The 18,496-nt window shown below is 52.1% G+C and overlaps 1 pseudogene across 1 annotated transcript in view; it reads right to left on the reverse strand.

The window, feature by feature from the left end:
- LOC310884945 (glycerophosphodiester phosphodiesterase domain-containing protein 5-like) overlaps positions 1-12,612 on the reverse strand; it is a 38,030-nt pseudogene extending 25,418 nt beyond the window's left edge. The window contains exon 1 of the transcript in view: positions 7,755-12,612. The product of the transcript in view is annotated as a glycerophosphodiester phosphodiesterase domain-containing protein 5-like (transcript). The remainder of the gene's footprint in view (positions 1-7,754) is intronic.
- Between the last annotated feature and the right edge of the window lie 5,884 nt (positions 12,613-18,496).

The following is an 18,496-nucleotide window of genomic DNA, read 5'->3' on the forward strand; positions in this document are numbered from 1 at the left end:
TATCAGCAAGACATTCAACAGCTTCTTTATTAGCCCTAATTATGCCTTGCTTCTGCGTGGGATCCCAGGGAGGATGTGCAGCTCGACTCGAGTATGTGCAAAGTAGCCCTGAGGACTGATTAGCTGTTGGTTTGAGGCAGATGACAGCCCTCAGCACACAGAAATGCTGGGGCTTACCCCAGAAAATAATGAATGAACATGGAAAGAGAAGGGGTTAATGAGGAATAAGTGCTCCCGTGGCTGCAGGAACAATACTCGTTTCATTTTGTGTGCTGTTGTACACCTCCAGCATGCAGTGGCTGTGGCTCTCAGAGCTCTGGGGAGGTTTCCAGCAAGGTTAATGTCCCGTGTTTTGCAATATGCCTCCGCAGTTTGAACGGTCATAAATAATCACGCCTGCTTCAGACAAATGAACCTGAAAATACAGATGAAGCTTTGCATCTCTTCGGGTTGCAGAGGGACTTACAGAGGAGTCGGTGCTGAGGCTCAAAGGTCGGCCATCCAGCGTGAGCTGTGCTCAACACGAGCCACACTGGCTGGTTAGACCAGGATTCATCTGAGGATGCAGGCAAATGGATTTTCCGAGGCAACCAACCATATATTTTGGGGTGGAGGTGGGGGTCAACTTGACAAGCCCTACAGGAACCCCAATTGATGAGGATGATCGGTACGGTTTTGGAAACACCGCTGCCAGCCCCAGGCTTCTGCACATATCCCTGCGTGGAGAAGCAGACATCACTCCGATGGTGATGGGCTCACCTCAGAGCAAAGCCAGGCATCGTCCATGAGAGTCTGGAGCAGAAAAGGTACCTTAATCCCTGCCTTTATTTCAGAGGGCTCATCATAGGAATGAACACTTAAAAGTTGAACCACGTTTTAGCCCAAATTACTTTTTTTTAATCCTCTCCTTTCCCCAAAAATTGTTTGGTCTCCCTTCACTTCCAGAAACTCTCACAGTACGCTCTCATGTTTTGACCAAGTTTGTCCCCAGCCCCCGGGGTTGACTCATTATCCACAACCTCTTGCAGAACCCTCGTCTAATCCTAATCATCATCATCACAAATCACAGCTGGTTTTCTTCATCTTCAAAGCACTTTGCGGGCTGCCTCAGCGAATGCGTGCCTAGGAAATTATTGGCCAAGCCTCAGAGCATGTGCGATGGATTTTGTGCAAATGCTTTCAGTTTTGTGTTGAAACAGGCAAGGGGAAATTGTCGTGTTTGTCAAAGGGCCTCACAGCACTACAATAGATTTTTCCCTCTTTCCTGCTAGGAGCAAAATGAGTGTTTAGAATAAAGGCAATGAATAGTAGCTTAGTGGCTTGACATAAAAATAAAAATAAAAGGAAGAAGAAAAAGAAGGGGTGGAGAAAGACTTGCCAAGTGCCACAGCATTGGCTGGACTTTTGGCTGGAGCCGTCCCTCGTTACACGGAGACTTCCCAAAAGGGCCGCATGGTTTTGGGTCTGCAGAGGTTCGCCTGCTGCCCCAGTCCCTCCATCTTCGAGGAGCAAAGGTGTAGGACTGGCACGTATGGGGATGCTTTCATCTACAGAAATTTTCCTTTGAGGGGGAACAGGAGGTAAATCCCAGCATAGCTGTCCCGTCGGGTCGGGGTTTGAATTATTTTTGCCTGCCAGTTGCTTGTAGAGAGGTTCCAGCCCACCTACCTTTCAGCAAGGTCCACCCAGCTCACCCCGCTGTCCTTCTGGGAAGTCCTGCCCGCCCCAACCCTCCTCACGGAAGGTTCCACCAGCCCCAACTGTCCTTCCAGAAACTTCCACCGCACCACTCGAGTGAAGGCCACCCCCAGCCTTCAGCCCATGCCAGTCTCAGGTCTCCAGGACCCCAAGGACTGAAGCTTCAGCCCCTCCATCATGGGGGGACAAGAGGAGGAGTGGGCAGAAGCTGCACCGACCCCTGCCCTGGGGCTCGTTCCTCCAGGGAGGGGATGCTCCAGGGCCAAGGGGAGAAATGGGGGAGAGAAAATTCTGGCTGAGAATAATAAAGTCCTAAACTCTGACATCAAGTGTTGACCCAAACGTAGCAGGTTTTTATGCTGTGGTGTCTCTTTCCTGTAATTTGTCATGAGCTAAAATGTGGAGAGGGTCCAGTTCAGCCATGGAAGGGCCTGAAAAACATCAGAAAACTCAAGTAAAATAAAATAAAAGGTCGACATTCACTCATAGGACATGGCTCTTTCTTTCTCCTAGAAGATGAATTATAAGGTCTGGAAACAAGGTGGGACTATGTAGGTGCAGAACCAGGGGTAATGCCCCCGGAGAGCCCAGATCTGCACACCAGGGCTGCCAGATATCGGGGTGTTAAAGGGCTCCACTTGCAACGAGCCCCAGGATCGCATCGCTTCCCAAACTTCCCTTTCAGGCTCGTTTCATTAACGCCCACGAGAAAGCTGAAGGGTTGAGAAATCCCCCGCTGAGCAGCCAGCGTCTCGCACGCGATGCTGGAGCAGCAGCAGATGAGGCGGGATGTCCCGGCTGGGACAGGAGATATTTGCTTGCTTAAAGTGAAGAGGGAAATGCCGTGTGGCATTAAAGCTCCATTAATGCAGAAGCAAGGCTTGTTTTTTTTCCTGTGGTGCCATGCTGCATATCCCTAGAGATGTGATGCACTGCACAGCACTAAATTTGGGGTAAAAGGATATTATGAAGGTTATTACCTGCTAGACCAGAGCTTGGGGTGGGCTTCGAGCCTCCCTACATGAGACTCATCCCTCCTAGAACCAGAGGGCACTCCCTGGGCAGCCGTTCACGGTGTCTTCACCTGCCCTGCCTCTTCAGGCCACTAGCCACCATGGTGGCCAGCCCCCCAAAACACCCTGGAACAGCCATGGCATTGCCCCACCACATGTGGGGTGGCACACAGGTAGCTCTGGCCCCATTGCTGGGCCATCAGCAGTTCCTTTCTTCTGTTTTTTACCCTGAGAGCCTTCATACAGCTGATTTGTAACCCATGAGCTTGGGCTACAGCCCCACATTGCTCAGCATGTCCGTTATATGGATGTCCAGTCTTCTGGGGGAGCTGGATTCCCTCCTCTGGGCACTACAGGTGGGCAAAGGCAGAAATTAGCCCCCAAAAGGGTCGGGAACTGTGAGCTTCCAGCTGTGAGCACAAGGAGGTGGTTGAAGCCAGATGTCGGCCCCAGTCACAAGGCAGCCGACAGCCCCGAGATCAGGGACACGGTTTGGTGGGTGACATTGGTGGTAGGGGGATGGTTGGACCAGATGATCTTGGAGGGCTTTTCCAGCCCTAATGATGCTGTGATTCTATGAGATGTCCGTGTCCACATGTCATTTTGGTCATGCCAAGAGTGAATGGGGAGCACTGGGGAGATCCTACCTACAAGTCAAGCCTGAAAACAAGCCTGAAACTCAAAGCGACTGGTTTGAGAGGAAGCTGCTCCCCACATTTTGGCGTGGTCACCAGGAGGGTTTTGTCCTCACCTGGCTCATAGCAACTTTGCAGGTGGTGCAGGGCATGGGGCTGTGCTCAGCACGGTCTCAGGTCACACGTGGAGCTCAGCCTGGGGCTGTGCCCCTGGGTGGCCCCCAGCTCTCCAAGAAGACTCTGCCACCCTTGAAAAGTGGCCACAGCGAAGAAAAAAGGGCTGGGGAAGGAGGAGGAATAAATCCCTTGGAAGCCAAAAAAAAAATAAAAAATTAAAAATGGTGCTCAGAAAAGGGGGGAAACATTCCTTTGAAGATAAATCCCACTTTGTGCAGTTCAGCACATCCTGGCTCGGCTCCCACTCTGCTCCTGGGAATTCCTAAGCGGCTCTTTGTGCCCTACTGCTCAGGGGAGATGATGAGATGGGGACGCAGCGTGGGGGACCCCCGCCGGCCCCCCCAGCCCTGCTGAGGGCAGCGCAATGCTGCCAGCGCCATCTCCAAGGGAAGACTTTGTCAGTCGGCCAAAAGGGGGAGAAGAAAAGAGGTCTGCAGATCACATACCTCCGCCGGCGGCTCTGCAGAGCCCTATTCAGCCAGGACAAAGGACGGGGGCCCTGGACGGTCACCGCCCGAAGCCCCCAGCGCCGGCCCTCCCGCGGGCTGCCTGTGTTAAAGTTCAGGGTTTGGAGCAAAACAGCCCTGCAAGGAGGGGAGGAAGGGATGCTTTCCACGCCGTCGGCCGGAGGTTTCTCTATTCAGCTATCCGCAGCATCCATATGCATCAGGGCTGGCCCGTTTTTACCCCGTAACAATGCCGCCCCGCTGTTCCCAGCGCACCCCCAGTGCTACGCGTTTCTGCATAAGTCATCGCAGGAAAGTTTTGCATGGATTTAGGGAAAGGATGGCCTGACACTCAAGATCCACGCCCAAGATCCCCATCCTGACTCCAGCCTCCCAGTGTGGTGGAGCCATCACCCAGAGCCTCCTTTTCCCCCTCATGAACATCTCCATCAGCACTCATTCCCTGTGCCATTTTCCATGGGGCAGGGGCGTGCTGAAAGCACGGTGAAAGCAGCAGATGACGACTTCACAGCTCATTTCTTTTTCACCCATCGTGAAAATCTCCAGGGCCTGCTCAGCAAGGCAGGTGCATGGTGGTTTTCATCGCATGGGCACCACCTCGTGCAGAAAACCAGCGTGCAGGACCCCGATGGACAACCTCAGGACCTAGGGTATGGTTGGCTCTGCTGGGTCAACACCCAGCAGCGCTCACATCCCAACAGATCAGAAGAGGGTAATTTATTTAGCCGTAGAGTCTGTGGTGGGTGTTTCAATTCCTCTGTTTTAATTCCTCTAGGACCCATCTCCTCCGTGTTTGAGTGGTTACAAGGAGTGAAGAGGAATGGGTACAACTCAACCCATCCAAGAGCAGGCATCTTGAACAGGTTGGATGAACACAGCCAGAGTGCCAGGGCATGAATCCAGCCCAAGACGTAAGGACATTCATCACTCCAACCCAAAAACCCAAGCACCATTTCTTGGGCCTCCCAGGTTGCCTCGATTTAAGTATGGCCCTTGGGCACCAAAGCCCATTGCTGCCTGGAAACCCTGCCTTTGCTCTGGGTCTGTCCCCGCTGCAGTAGGAAGAAATGCAGGATTTCTCCATGCATGGTTAAAGGAAGCAGTCACGGGGACCACAGAAGTTCAACAGGCTGATTGAAGGCGGTAGTTCCCAATGCTGTAGTGCCTCATTCTTGTGGAATGGCCCCAAAACATCAAGCCCCAACCAACAGTCACCATAACACAGTAACACAGGCACAGCCTGGCAGCAGGCGAGGGAAGGAAGAGGTAAAGCACTGCTTGTGTAGTTTGGGGGAAGGGGAAGAAAAATGGATCAGAGCCGTTCACCTGCATTTCACGCCCAAATTGGGATTTGCCTAAGCAAGAAGCTTTAAGAAGTTTTCAGGGAAACGGAGCACTTCGGAGAGCGCTGACCCCGCAGAACCTCTCAGACCGCTTTAAGGCATGAATCAATTAAAGCAATCACGGAGCAAAGGTTAATCAGTAGCAAGTACATCTTAAGAAATAAGTAGCCTTTTAAAAAGCCATTGCTCCTGCCAATTCCTCCCCCCTCCCCTTCTTTTCTAAAGTGGCTTTTAGTTCTCAGACTCTGGAGACCTTCCAAAATAAGTCCTGTGATTAAGAGCGGCTGCAAAATCGTGCAGCGGCAGGGGATGGACCCGAGGTACTTGCAGCAGCTCGGTACCACGGGGGGCTGAACACCTTCCAGGGGCCTCCAGCTTAATTAGAGCAGATGGAGGCGGGAGGGACGAGGGATTGCTTTTTGCAGTTAGTTTTGAGAAGGGAGGAAATGAGGCGGGAGGGTAAGGAGGGGACTGGCTCCACAGCAGGTCTACGCAAGCAGCGAGGCTCCAGCCCGAGCATGCAGGCACACGGCGGTGCTTCGAGCTGTTCCCGTGCCGTGTCCTGCCTGCAGAGGTGTTCCTCCTTCGGGCAGCCTCCTCTGCTCCCCTGCACAGGGTGTCCGAGCCGAGCCCATGCTCAGCCTGGTGTGAAGCCCACCGCAGGCATCCTCTCCGAGCTGCTCCATCCGTTGCCTCCCTTCCTGTGGGATCTGGAGCCCAAAGGATCTTCCCAACTTCTTATCCTATCCACTCTTCTCTGAAATAGTCCAAGACCCTCCTGTCCCAAGCCACCAAGAGGTCACTTGGGCAGGATTTGCTCCACGTGGGGAGGATGCAGGAGCCCATGTGCCGGGTTAGGGCACCTCAGCTGATGGGTGATGCCTTCAGAAGCCGCTTGCACACGATTATTACAAATATTTTTCTGAAGCTTCTGGGCTCTTGCACAGCAAGCAAACAAAGCCTCATTGCCCCAAAGCTACAAATGTAGAGAAATAATGCTTCTTGTATGTCTTGGCTGTTATTTTATCACACTAAACACCACCATACATCAACTATTTGCACAGAGGAACTTCCTAAGACACACGCAGTCCCGCAGCAAGTGATCACCAAGATTAAAGAGCTGCTTTTTCATCACCCCTAATGACACCTCGAGCCCAAAAGACACCATCCAGTCACCTCCTCGGTCCAATGCCATGCCATATTCTGTGATTCTGTGATAAGAAAGCCACGGGACCGGCTGTGAAACCCAGCTTTCTATTTCTCCGCAAAGTTTCCAGGTCGCCCTGGAAACCCTGCACACCTTTTAAACATTTCAATTGCAAAGTTGCAAAGAGGCAGCTTTGGCTCCCTTCGCATGCGGAGCATTTTTTCAGTTAAAATCCAGCTGGTCCCACAGCACATTCTGCATTTTCTTTTGTTAAATGCAGCTAAACTCTTTGAGCAGCTGTAGGAAATTATTTCCCTTCTCCTTTACCCTTCCACCTGGTGTCATGTGCCGGAGAATAAGTCCAGAGAGAGACTCCCTTTGGAGACCTGGATTCCCAAAGAAAAAGTAGGAGGGAAGAGAGGGTGATGTACACCCTCTGGACCTCCAGCCAGATGAAATCTGCGTTATCCAACCCCAATTGGTCCCCGCGTTGACACCAGCTAACCGAGCTGCTCCTGATTTACACCAGCACTCAGCCCTGCGCCAGGGCACCCAGCCTGGGGAAGGGAAGAGGTCGCCCATCCGAGCTGGCTCGCAGCGGGTGGCAGACCCGAGAGCCTTTGCCCCCTTCCAGCCATCCCTAAGAGGTCTCGATGATTTGCAGCTCTTCCCAGATGTTTGCCCTTTCACGGGTTATTTGCTCCCGGGACGACCTCCCTGTTCACACGCCGGGCAAGCTCGCGGAAAGAAAGAGAGGCTCCTTTCTCCCGTTTGCTATGGAAACAGCCCTTTATCCGAGGCATTACAAATGCTCAGCTGCCAGCTCCCTCCCACCAGCCCCCGGCTCCAGCAGCCCCACCGGCCACCCACCGCTCACGTCTCTCCCCAGCTCCCCTTCCTCCCCTCAACAGGTGACGGCAAACTTCTCTGGCAGGGGTGCCAGAGCGAAGCCGGACTCCTAAACTCCTTTTTCTCTCCAAGAAGTCACCGGGAACACCCCCCTTTGCAAATAATCCCCTTTTGTTCCCGCTTCTCCCCATCCTCCTGCTTTTCGGGCTTTGTTTCTCTGCCACCCAGGCAGCAGCTGCGACAATCGCCCCGCTGTCGGACGCCAACCAACACTCTCAAAACTCCGAAGAATACAAGAAAAGTCCTAAAAATCCACCTTCCCCCTCGCAAAGCTAACTTTTAGGGCAGGCAGGAACGGGCAAGGAGGTATGCATTTCACATAGGTGGGGGGAATCTTTAGCACGAGGACGTTGGAGGTAACTCACCTCGCCGGGACGCACATGGAGGGGTTATTTTTTGCTTTCTGCTGCTCTTGGATCGCTGTGTCCTCTGCTCGTGACACTCAGGACCCGAATGGTGGCACCGCTGTGTGACACCCAGTGTTAGGGAGGCTGCCGGAGCCGTCCCTCCCACCGTAGGAGGGGCCACGTGAGGCTTCATAAATTCAGCCCCCCGAGGCTGGGAAAATTAAAATCCCATCGTGGGATGGGGGCATGGCTCCTGGAGGAGCTGGGGACTCGTGGGTGAAGCCGGGTTTTATCCGTCCCACGCCCTGACCACCCAGAATGTGAGAGGCTGGTGTTAAAACGCTGCCCTGGCAGAATTATGTGCCCGCAGGTTGGGATTCGAGGAGATATCCCAAAGGCGATTTGGGCAAGACATTGCTGATCTTCAGAATTAAAACTAACAAGCTTCCTCCTGGAAAGCATCTCCTGCAGCCATGAGCCCGGGGCATGAATCTGTAGCACACAATTTCTGAGCAGCCCCAGATGCAAACAGTGCTTATTTTATTTTATTTTATTTTATTTATTTTTTATTTTGCAATGGTTTTTGGCTTTAAGATCTTAATCCTATTAGAGACATAACTCCCTTTGGAGGGGGTGAGGGGCAGATCAGTGCAACAAGAGCAGTTTGTGCGGTTGAATTTTGTAACTTCCAATGCATGGTGGCCTTTTGGAGGGATATCCGTGAAGTTTCTCAGGCTATAAGGCTTACCTTACACAGCTCCAACTTCTATTTAGTTCTCCACTGCACAAGAGGCCAAAAAAAAAAATCCCCCCTTGCCCCAAAGGGCTGCCTGAAATGCCACCACTGCAGGCTTTTCATCCCCATCACTTTTTACACTGGGATTTTTCCTGTTGGATGAAGAGAAGGTCCCTGAAAAGAAAATTCAGCAAACTGCTGTCTAAATGGAGAGGAGAAGAAGGGGGCAGAAATGATGGCCCAGTGTTTTTTAGGCAGATCACATTACAAATATAAACTTTTGATTAGAAGATGGGCCACAGAGATGACAGCCTGATTCACTCTGAAACCTAATGACGAGCAAAGGGCATATAACAGTTCCACTGTAAAAGCAGTACTGGTAATCCTTGGGTAGCACTAGATCCTACAGTACCATCATTTTCCTTTGGAGTTAGAATATTAAATAATGAGGGAGCCACAAAAGGTTGCCGAAGGCAGAAGCAGCTGTTTCTGTTGCTGCTTGTTTCTATTCCTGACCACCTTCAAGCTAACACTCAGCTGGCTGGGGTAGAGGCACGGCGTGGGGCTGTGTGCAAGCCTGTAGATAAATTACTTGGTTTATGGTCTGATTTCTGGAAAACTGATAGCGAGGGCAGGGAAGGGTGAGACTGAGAAGCCTGATGGCACTGATACGATGCAGGGAGCAGCAAGAGCAGCTTCCCCAGGTACCTGACAGGTGGGTGTCCAGCAGTTTTAGTCTCTGGGGTTGATGTGCTGGGTTATCCTCCTGAGCGGTGTGCTTGTGGCTGTGCTGAGCCCAGTTTCACTGCGGTCCTTGCCCGGGCTGCCTTTCCTCCAGCTGCTGCATCCTCAAGGTGTGGACAGGCTCCATTGGGTATGTGGGGAAAAAGGGGACAGGGCTGAGCAACGTCATCAGCACAAAACTCCTCCCTGCAGCAAAGGGCAGACCATGAAAAAGGAAAGGACCATCACTGAAAACACAACCAAAGCCCTACCCCAAACCAGCAAATATCCCTGCTTCCCCCCCCCCCTCCAAAATACCAGCGTGCTTTTGCATCCTGCCCTTTCCTCTGGGTGCAGAGACGCAAAGCCCTCGGTTTGCTCTGCGATCACCTGGCAGATGACGTAGGGGCAGGGCGGGGGCTGCTCTGCCTGCGGTATCTTTGGCTCAGAGTTCAGCAGCTTATCTCAACCAGAAAATCCTTGCCCGGTGTCCCGGCCGGTGTCCCAGCCCTTCCAGCAGCTGACATTGAAGGGAGAGCAAGCGAGCGGGGTTGTTATCACGCTCCACGTGATGGACCTCATCCAGACCTGCTTTGCACCAGGACCTGCTGGAGCCCTGCCCTGAGGTTTATGAGCCCATAAAGAGGGCATCTGTAACAGCCCGGCTCGGGGATATCAGCCTTGAACTCCGCTGAATTTTGCCTCTATTCGTGTCAGGAGAAGATAAAACCGCGGGGGGAACGGCACAAACAGGGAGCGCCGGGAGCAGGGACATCTCGGTGCCCAGGTGCCTGACTAGATGCAGAGTCCCGGGCTGCATTTTGGTGAGAAATAATCACATTTTCATCCTACCACTGTCCCCCAGTGGCTTGGGACATTTGTATCGATGGGGTCGGTCACCCCTGGGCTGAGCTTGTGTCCCCGCTCCGTAGGGTTGCACAAGGAGCTGCTGCGGAGCCTTGACAGCAGGTGACTCGTGCAGGGAGCGAGGTCCCCGTAAGATTAACCACAGAAACTGCAGTGTTTATGGGCAGGAACGATACAGGAGGAGGGCAGGAGGGGACTTCAGCCCCTGCTCTCCCCTGGGGTTGTTCTCCTGTGGCAGCAGGCAAGTCTGCCTTTTGCAGGGAGCTGTGTCCCACCGAAAGGCAGAAGGTCCAGTTAGCGATGGGCTGGGGGTGGAAAGGAGCAGGGGTTCAGTAAGGAGAAGCACAAAGTCCTGCAGCAGGATGTGCTGGGGGCCCCCAGCTGGGCAGCAGCTCTGCAAAAATGGACCTGGGGGTCCTGGTGGGCACCGGGTGGAACGGGAGGCAGCCACGTGCCCTTGGCACTCAGAGGCCTCGTGGTCTTCTGGGCTGCCTGGGGCAGAGCAGGGCCAGCAGGCCGAGGGAGGTGATCCTTCCCCTCTGCTCAGCGCTGCTGAAGCCGCCCCTGCAGTGCTGGGCCCAGCGCTGGGCCCCCCAGCCCCAGCCAGAGCTGGGCACCCTGGGGAGAGCCCAGCGCAGGGCCCCCGAGGTGCCGAAGGGCCTGGAGCACCTCTGCCGTGAGGAGAGGCTGCGAGAGCTGGGGCTGCTGGGCCTGGAGCAGAGGAGGCTCCGGGGGCTGCCAGCCATGGCCACCGGCACTGCCGGGAGGTGCCGAGAGGCCGGAGCCAGGCTCTGCTCAGGGGTGCCCGGGGCCAGGCCCAGAGGCCCCGGGCAGAGATACCTCCAGACCCTCGACACGGGGCATGTCTGAATGTAAAGACTCTGAGGGCAGCTTCACGCTGAGCAAAGGAGGAGCAAAGCCCATGTAGACGTGCCAGAGGTTTCTTCTAGAGCCCGTGACCTGCTGGCTGCACACCTTACCCAAAGCGACAGAATTTAAACTCAAAAATCAGCTTTAGGCAGCCAGGCAGTTTCTCCTGAGCCCTGGGACTTACAGCTGGGCTTTGAGCATCTTCTCCTAATGAGCTACATCCCTCGGGCAGGCAGCCAGCTGGGACCACACAGATTTATCCTACAGCCCAATGCAACACCCAGCTACAGGGAGCACAAATACAGGCTGTGGTATGGCCAGGGAAACTTTCACACTGCACCCCAAAGCTCTCCCTCCCACAGCAACAAGCGCTCTGCCTCTTGTAACTCCATTGCCTACTCTCCTTCATGGGGCTGGTGCTGCTGCATTGTGGTCCGGCTTGCATGGCATTACAAAAAAAGGGTGAAAGCCTGTCCTCTCCTTTCTTCTTCTCTGTTTCATGGCTGTCTTTTAGTCATCATTTTGCTCTTTCCCAGCAGAAACTAGGAGTTTGCAATGCAGGTCAAACAGGAGGATGCAACTTGTGATAACCCAAAGGTCCAAGGAAGTCTCAGTGAAGCAGATTCAAGGAGCAGCGAGGAATGAAAACCCCTGGGAAAAGCTCAGGAAAATGCCAAACGTTTCTGTGCCTGAGCAGAGTGAGGTGGGGGAGACACCGCTGGATGTCGGGAAAAGAACACAGAGAAGTTTTGCTTTGTTTTCTGCCTGCTCTGCTGCTCTGCACTGCCTCCTGCCTCACGCTCCTCCAGATTCAGTGGGTCAATCTGGACCAAGGCGTTTGTCCCTTCTCTGGTGGCCCCCGGGTTATAGGGACACCCTGCTACACCCAGCAGGGACGTCACAGCGAGGTTCCCCCACCCCTGGGTTACAAACCCCATGGCTGGGCGCCCTTTAGGGACCAGCACCAGCTGCTCCTGAGCCCCACTGAGTTTGGAGGGGCTCAGATTTGGTGCTCCAGTTTCGATGTTTCCAACGGCCCAGGCTGTGCTTGGTGGCACTTGACCTCTCCAGAGGCTTCTCACCCTTCTGCCCATGGCCCTTTATGGCACAATCCCAGTGTGCTCGAGTCCTGGAGACCACTAGAGGACTTTAGCTTGAGCAGGACAGGGGAAGCCACCTTGCACTCATCCCATAGCTCTAAGCAGGCCCTGATGCTGGTGCCAATACCTATCAAACCCACCAGCTGTCACAGCACAGTGGTGACAGGTCCCTTCCCTCTAATCACGCTTAGTGAGTATGGGGCCACCAGAAGGCCCCGTTAGACCTGGGGAAGCACGAGGGCACCTGCAGGCACCCACCCTGCTGATGCTCAGACATGCACCCTGGGGGCTCTTCTCTTCTCTTCTCTTCTCTTCTCTTCTCTTCTCTTCTCTTCTCTTCTCTTCTCTTCTCTTCTCTTCTCTTCTCTTCTCTTCTCTTCTCTTCTCTTCTCTTCTCTTCTCTTCTCTTCTCTTCTCTTCTCTTCTCTTCTCTTCTCTTCTCTTCTCTTCTCTGCTCTGCTCTGCTCTGCTCTGCTCTGCTCTGCTCTGCTCTGCTCTGCTCTGCTCTGCTCTGCTCTTCTCTTCCCTGCTCTGCTCTGCTCTGCTCTCTTTTCTCTGCTCTCTCCTCTCCTCTCCTCTCCTCTCCTCTCCTCTCCTCTCCTCTCCTCTCCTCTCCTCTCCTCTCCTCTCCTCTCCTCTCCTCTCCTCTCCTCTCCTCTCCTCTCCTCTCCTCTCCTCTCCTCTCCTCTCCTCTCCTCTCCTCTCCTCTCCTCTCCTCTCCTCTCCTCTCCTCTCCTCTCCTCTCCTCTCCTCTCCTCTCCTCTCCTCTCCTCTCCTCTCCTCTCCTCTCCTCTCCTCTCCTCTCCTCTCCTCTCCTCTCCTCTCCTCAGGGCTAACCAAACATTAAAGCACATTCCTGAGAGCATTTTCCAAACGCCCCTTGAATGCTGGCAGGCTTGGGGCATCAACCACCTCCCGAGGAAGCCTGTGCCAGTGTCTGAGCACCCTCATGGTAAAGAAACTTTTCCTGCTGTCCAGGCTGAGCCTCCCCTGGCACAGCTCCGTGCCATTCCCACGTAACCCAACGTCGGTGCCCAGGGAGCAGAAGCCAGTGCCTCTCTCTCTGCATTCCCTCCTCAGGGAGCTGCAGGGAGCAGCGAGGCCACCCCACAGCCTCCTCTTCTCCACCCAGGTGCCCTCAGCCTCTCCTCTCAGCACCTGCCTTCCAGCCCTTTCCCCACCTTTGTTCCCCTGCTCCGGAGGCGCAGGCACTCCTCAACGCCCAGCTCTCAAGGTGAGGTGCAGGACGCCTCCTCCAGACCGTGGCACAAACCTCGACCAGATGGAGGTGGAGGACGTGGGATGGTGGCCAAGGACCGTGCTGGAGCACCACAACCATCTCCTGATGCCTGCTGGGGTGTGCTGCCTGCCTTCAGCCTCCAAACTTGGAGCCTTGCAGTGGCAGCAGGGGAACACAAAGAGGAATTATCCCCAGTGCAGCTGCCCGGAGAGGGCAGCACAGCCCCAGGAATTGGAGGGGAGCAGCCAGGTTAAGCCCGGCAAGCTCATGGAGTTCAAGCTCTAAATTCTCCCAAAAGATGAGCCTCGGGACCAAAACTTGGGACCCTTCTGGGCAATAAAAATCAGGGATGCAGGAAAAACATCACTTATATAAAGTGCAGCAGTTTTCCCTGATGCTTGCGATAATAAACCTCTCTTCCTCTCTTGTACCTACCAGCGTATTGCCTCTGCTCCTGCTCATTCCCCCCACTTCGCTCCCAAATAATAAGACCCTGCAGAACTGTTCCCACCAGTGAAAACGTTAAATTTAGGTATGAAAAAGTAAAAGTTTAAAGATCCAGGGCAGGTTTTGTGAGTCCCAGTGCATATTTAGCCTTGGGACACCCCTCTGAGATAACCACAGGTACATTTCCCTCCCGTGCAGGTGGAAAAAAAAGGCAGCAGTGGGATGAGAGGACTGGGGTTGGGAAGCATTTTGCAGCCCCGAGGTTTCAACCAGGACCTCTGCAGAAGCTCCTCTCCTTTGCCATGGGACTAAAATAAAATAAAATAAAATAAAATAAAATAAAATAAAATAAACACTCAAGTAATGGTGTTGAGGGAAATACTGGCAGAGCCACCAGCCCCGTTACCACTTTTTCAGGCACTTTTGGGGTACGTTACCAGGCCCTCCGGTCTGCCTGGTGCCCGGCTTTGTGAAGTTTCACGAGGGGAGCAGCAGGATGCAGGATGACACAGTTTGGCTGCCGAGCTCTCATGGGACAAGGACATGGACATGGGATGCACATCGCAGCAGTGCCACCACCAACTAGTTTGCCAGCTCCCCCTTCCAGACGTTCCCTTTTTCTTCCCCCTCCGACGTGGGGCTCAGCACCCAAATGGCTTGTGAGAGCTCGGCAGGGCTCCCAGCGCCAGGAGGCTGAGCTGGGAAAGTCCTCTTCACGTTAGGCTTGGTTTCTTGGACTTCCAGCACCCAGCTCTGCCCTACAGCCACAAGCGGATAAAATCCTACAGCAGGGGGCTTGTGGGGGCACACGTGTCCTCCCCTTAATATTCCTTAACCCAAGCTGGGACGAGGCACTTGCACAATTATGTAGGTGATAAACTCCTGCTCTTGTCATCAGCCTCACCCTACTGACCCCACATGTAAAAGTGATGCTGGGGAGGGCAGCTTTAGGGACCGATCCCAAATCCTCCCCCGTTTCCTCCTCTGCACCTGGAGCCGCAGACACCAAGCTCTGCCTGGGGAGACAACAGGCAACCAGGAGGGTCAATTTCACCACCTGCCTCCTCCTCTTCCTCCTCAAGCTGGGCTCTACATCCTGCTTCCACACTGGTGTTTCTCAGAGCATTAATGACTTCCAAACAGGTGAAAATAAGCAGTAGAAATCACACTTTCTGCATCAGCTTTCAGTGTAAAGTCACTTTGCTCTATCAAGTAAGATCTAATTAAAACAGATCAGAGAAACACAACTCCTTCAAGCACCCCCCCATTCATTTCTGCAAGCGTCATTGAAACAAAGGGGAGGAGAAGCAGGTCATTCATTCTGGTTTTATTTAAGGTTTCAGTTTTGCTTTCTAAATGGCTGAGCTGACCCTAACAAACCGGGCACTACCGGAGAGTTACACCAAGGCAGTACAAAGAAAGAGAAACACATTTTCCAGCTGATTTTAAAACGGCAAAGGCCCTTGTTATTTCCCAGCAGGACCAGACACACAGACACCTGGCAGCAGGTCAGATTAGCTCCAGCTCACTTAGCATGAGTTGTTGCTCAAAGACATAAGGCTCAGTCCTCACTCTGAGCACCCCTTCATTGCACAGGAGCCCCCCGCTCCTTTCTGCTCCCAAACAGGATGCCTCAATCCACCGTAGGCTGCTCCAGCATCCTCCAAATTCCCTCAGCAGTTGGGAAACTGAGCTTTTACCTTTTGCTTCCACCTACACCTGCAACCATCCTCTTCCTCAGACCAACACCATCCTCTGTTGCCCTCCCACCCCTTTCCTGGGGGCATCCATTTCGGCTGCAAGTTTCCGTCCAGCCCCCGCCGGCATCGCTGTTCTGCCACCACCAGCGGCAGCTCCCTGCTTCTCCAAGACCCCAGCCTTGATGCTGAGAGCCGTCATTAGCAGCAAAGCAGCAAACCATGAGATCCGCCCTAGGACATTATCTGTACGCTCAATCCAGTGCGTTTACAACCCCAAAATACATCCACGTGTTCTCTATTACTATCAAAATAAGCCACTGAAAAGTCTCCGTATTTTATGCTAGGGAGACAAACAGACTCAGCCTTCACCTTTGACAGCTTCCATATGAAAGATGCTGGGGAATCTGTAAGCTCATAATTAAGAAAGGCGTTCAGATACGTACCATTCTTCTTGGACTTTGGGCTGGACCTTTCACTGCCAGCTGAGCTCAGCAAACTTGAAGTACCAGCAGCCTACAGGCCACTTCAGCCCATCCTTGCATGGTAAATATCATCTGGTGATACCAACCCGTGATACCTTGAGACAGACACGTTAGGATACTAACGGAGATCTCAGCTCAGAAGCGATCTCAGCTCAGCCAGCCCCTCTCACCCAAACTCTTGGCCCCACTGAACTTAAATCAATCATTTGTTTAAATAAAACCTAGGGCTACAGTAACACAACTCCATATCAGCTCTTTAAATATAAGAAGCTTGAAATGCACCAGCTGCTTCTTAAATACGACAATCTTCAGTGCTTTGGAAAAAAAAGAGATGAGTTTTACCTTCCGCCACCACCAGGAGCTCTGGGAGCTGTAGCACATTGTGCCATTTCGGCACCTAACCTGATAGGGTTGCTGAGGATCCCTTAAAAAGGAAGCAGGTTTTCAGGATGGATAGTCAAACAACTGAATATTTCATATTCTAATATAGAAGAGAGAATCTAATAATCAAATAAATAATTAAGGGCTGCGATTAAAAATGGTTCAGACTCAGTAAAATTAGTTCATACTGTAGGTATATTAAAATATATTTTAAAATGCTACCAAATCAGTTCTCTTCTCTTGGAAGTTGCGTTCAAATCCCAGCAGTAAGGATGTTCTCAGAAAAAAAAATAAGAATTATTAAGTCAGACACTTGTGCTAACAGCTCTCTGTAGTGACCAGAAAGTGCTGTAAAAGGCTATGCAGCAGCTGCCACCAGTGCTGAAGCTGAGCGATGCCCAGATGAACCTAAGAGTAGAGAAAAGGATCCATCTCTGGACAAAAAAAATGTATCTCATTCTCCTAAACTAACTACATTCTTTTATTTATCTTTTTATTCAAGATTTCTGAGACCATGAAAACACGATGCATCTGTTAACTTGGAACTGGGGCTAGGCACACAGTAGCAAGTCAACTTCTTTCTCATCACAGGTTGGTAAAATAAAAACAGGAGAAGATGACAGGTCTACAGCCGCTGTCTTACAGCTTCCCAGAGCACAGCTCTCAGTCCTTACCAAACCAGTAAGGACCAATTCACAGCTGAAGTCAATGAGACAGAAGCACATCACGAGCTTAAGAATGGGGAGAAACAGTCACTCCTGCAGATTCCTTTCCAATAGGCAACAGAGAATCCAGCAGAGTAACTTAAACACAAGTCACCCTTTTTACCATTTTTCCTCCTGCAGAAAAATAAGCTCACGGATTTGCTCGCAGGTAGGGCACATCTGCATTACCACTCTCACCTCAAAGGGGTGTCAAGGATGGAGTGGGAAGGGAAGGCGAAGGGAAGTCAGCAACACTCAGTACATTCATGGATCAGGTTTAATCCTGTGCTGTCAAAAAATGTCAATTGATGGGTCAATAAGACCAGAGCAACATTAGATTTTAGATCAAGTGAGCTCTAGCCCATCATTCCTTCCACCGCACACATGGCATTTTGAGACTTGCATAGAAAATAAAAGCAAACTCCTCACCAAAGAGAATTATCCGAGGGCAGTGGCCTTCCCTTTCCCGATCTCCACCACAGCCCCAAGCAGAGGAGCTCATCAAGAGATCAGGTTCCCCCCAGGGCTGGCAGCTTTGCTGCTCTGCCCAAGGAATTCATCTTGCGAGGGGAAACTCTCCGTATTACATGAAGATGAAGAATGTACACAAGGGGAGGAAGGCAGCAGATTTGGCAATGGGCTTCAGACATTACAGCCTCACGTCAAACAGTGGCCACCCTGTAGCCTGAAGGATGGGAGAAGACACCAAAAAAGACAAATATATGTATATGTTTCAATCACATGCCCAGGGCAGGGAGGAAAGGACTGATCCAGCAGCAGGTCTCAGCAAGAAGCAGGAATGAGTTTCTGTGCAACACAAGTGCTTTGGGGAGAGGAGAACTGGATTAAACTCACCCTGGAAATGACCAAAGCGATACGTACAGAGAAAGCAAGATCTTTTATCCGTTCCCTCTGTGTGCAGTTACTCCTCTTCAGAGCCACTCGCTATCCCACAGGACTACAGAAGCTTGTATCACTTAATGCATCGCTTGTAAGCACCCAGTGACGATAACATGAAAACCCATCCCATCCGACAGAGTTGTCTGGTGACAGTGAATTCTCCAACCCTCCCTCAGCCCCGAGTTAAGAAATGCAGCAGTCCTTTTATTAAAAATCAGGATACAGTTCAACATAACGCCAGTGTTTACACCCGATCTCTCTAGTAGTTCCAGGATTGCTGTTGTTTTACATATCATTAGCAACCAAAGGAGTCAGTAGCATAAAGATATCAGTTCACTCGCTCATTTCAAAAAAAAAATAATAAAATGAATGCCCCTATGCTTCCAAGGAAACACTGTCCATGATCAGTTTGTTTTCTGTTGGCCTTGGTCTAAGAAGCAAGAGTTTTCACCATCATCTTGCAGGCAGATCTTATCTTCCTAAGAGCAATTGTTCTGTTTGCTTTCTCTTACAGGGCAGGTCTCCACGAAGCCTGACAGCACTAATAAAATAACCCTAAAAGAAATCCCAGTTGATTTTTCCTGTGATTTTTCTAGAATATCAGAACTAT

This window comes from Anser anser (assembly GCF_964211835.1).
Source record: "Anser anser genome assembly, chromosome: 1".
In the NCBI taxonomy this organism is placed as follows: domain Eukaryota; kingdom Metazoa; phylum Chordata; class Aves; order Anseriformes; family Anatidae; genus Anser; species Anser anser.